General features: G+C 54.8%; 1 long non-coding RNA gene across 1 annotated transcript in view; it reads right to left on the bottom strand.

The window, feature by feature from the left end:
- LOC144496854 (uncharacterized) overlaps nt 1-2500 on the bottom strand; it is a 238082-nt gene that overhangs the window by 96166 nt on the left and 139416 nt on the right. The gene's annotated exons all lie outside the window — the stretch shown is intronic.

Here is a 2500-nt window from a genome sequence, read left to right as displayed (position 1 = left end):
ATATCCGTCTGCACCCCAACATATCCGTCTGCACCCCGACATATCCGTCTGTACCCTGACATATCCGTCTGCACCCCGACATATCCGTCTGCACCCCGACATATCCGTCTGTACCCCGACATATCCGTCTGCACCCCGACATATCCGTCTGTACCCCGACATATCCGTCTGCACCCCGACATATCCGTCTGCACCCCGACATATCCGGCTGTACCCCGACATATCCGTCTGCACCCCGACATATCCGTCTGCACCCCGATATATCCGTCTGTACCCCGACATATCCGTCTGTACCCCGACATATCCGTCTGCACCCCGATATATCCGTCTGTACCCCGACATATCCATCTGCACCCCAACATATCCGTCTGCACCCCGATATATCCGTCTGTACCCCGACATATCCGTCTGCACCCCGATATATCCGTCTGTACCCCGACATATCCGTCTGCACCCCGACATATCCGTCTGTACCCCGACATATCCGTCTGCATCCCGATATAACCGTCTGTACCCCGACATCTCCGTCTGTACCCCGACATATCCGTCTGTACCCCGACATATCCGTCTGCACCCCGACATATCCGTCTGTACCCCGACATATCCGTCTGCACCCCGATATAACCGTCTGTACCCCGACATCTCCGTCTGTACCCCGACATATCCGTCTGTACCCCGACATATCCGTCTGCACCCCGACATATCCATCTGCTCTCAAACATATCCGTCTGCACCCCAACATAGCCGTCTGTACTCCGACATATCCGTCTGCACCCCGATATAACCGTCTGTACCCCGATATAACCGTCTGTACCCCGACATATCCGTCTGCACCCCGACATATCCGTCTGCTCACAAAGATATCCGTCTGTACCCCGACATATCCATCTGCACCCCACCATATCCGTCTGCACCCCACCATATCCGTCTGCACCCCGACATATCCGTCTGCCCCCAAACATATCCGTCTGCACCCTGATATATCCGTCTGTCCTCAAACATATCCGTCTGCACCCCGACATATCCGTCTGCACCCCGACATATCCGTCTGCCCTCAGACATATCCGTCTGCACCCCGACATATCTGTCTGCCCCAAACATATCCGTCTGCCTCCCAACATATCCGTCTGCCCCCAAACATATCCGTCTGCACCCCGAACATATCCATCTGCCCCCCAAACAGATCCATCTGCCTCCCAAACATATCCGTCCCCCCAAACACATCCGTCTGCCTCCAAGCTTATCCGTCTGCACCCCAAACATATCCGTCTACCCCCCAACATATCCATCTTCCCCCAAACACATCCGTCTGCATCCCAAACGTATCTGCCTGCCTCCCAACATATCCGTCTGCACTCCAAACATATCCGTCTGCACCCCAAACATATCCGTCTGCACCCCAAACATATCCGTCTGCACCCCAAACATGCGTCTTCCCCACAAATATATCCACCTGCCCCCAAATATATTTGTCTGCACCCCAACATATTTGTCTGCACCCCAATATATCTGTCTGAACCCCGATATATCCGTCTGCACCCCAAACATATCCATCTGTACCCCAACATATCCGTCTACACCCTACCCGAGATATCAACAGCACACACGCACCTAACGCCCCCTCCCCCTACGCACTTAATGTCCCCTCCCCCCATGCACCTAACGCCCCCCCCCACCGCCCCCATTACACCCCTAACCCCTCTCCCCTGTCCTTGCACACACACCATCCCTGGCTCACTACAACCCTGACATGCTAACTGCACTGGGATCTCCCCGTTGGGGATCCACTGTGACACTGGGATCTCTCCGTTGGGTGTCCACTGTAACACTGGAATCTCTCCACTGGGGATCCACTGTGACACTGGGATCTCTCCATTGGAGATCCACTGCGACATTGGAATCTCTCCATTGGGGATCCACTGTGACACTGGAATCTCTCCATTGGGTATCCACTGTGACACTGGGATCTCTCCATTGGGGATCCACTGTGACACTGGGATCTCTCCATTGGGGATCCACTGTGTCACTGGGATCTCTCCATTGGGGATCCACTGTGACACTGGGATCTCTCCACTGGGGATCCACTGTGACACTGGGATCTCTCAATTGGGGGTCCACTGCGACACTGGAATCTCCCCATTGGGATCCACTGTGACATTGGGATCTCTCCATTGGGGATCCACTGCGACACTGGAATCTCCCCATTGGGGATCCACTGTGACACTGGGATCTCTCCATTGGGGATCTACTGCGACACTGGAATCTCCCCATTGGGGATCCACTGTGACACTGGGATCTCTCCATTGGGGATCCACTGCGACACTGGAATCTCTCCATTGGGGATCCACTGTGACACTGGGATCTATCCGTTGGGGAGCCATTCCCTCCTCACCCTCACCCTTTGCCCACTCCCTTGTCCAGCTAAAACCTTCTCTTTCTTCCATCCACCTCTCTCCTCGCTCCTTTCTCCCTCACCGTCTCCCTTTCCTATCTTCCCTCT

The sequence above is a fragment of the Mustelus asterias genome, chromosome 8, assembly GCF_964213995.1.
Source record: "Mustelus asterias chromosome 8, sMusAst1.hap1.1, whole genome shotgun sequence".
Taxonomy (NCBI): domain Eukaryota; kingdom Metazoa; phylum Chordata; class Chondrichthyes; order Carcharhiniformes; family Triakidae; genus Mustelus; species Mustelus asterias.
Note: the sequence above shows the minus strand (reverse complement) of the source record. Positions and strands in the feature narration are given on the sequence as shown.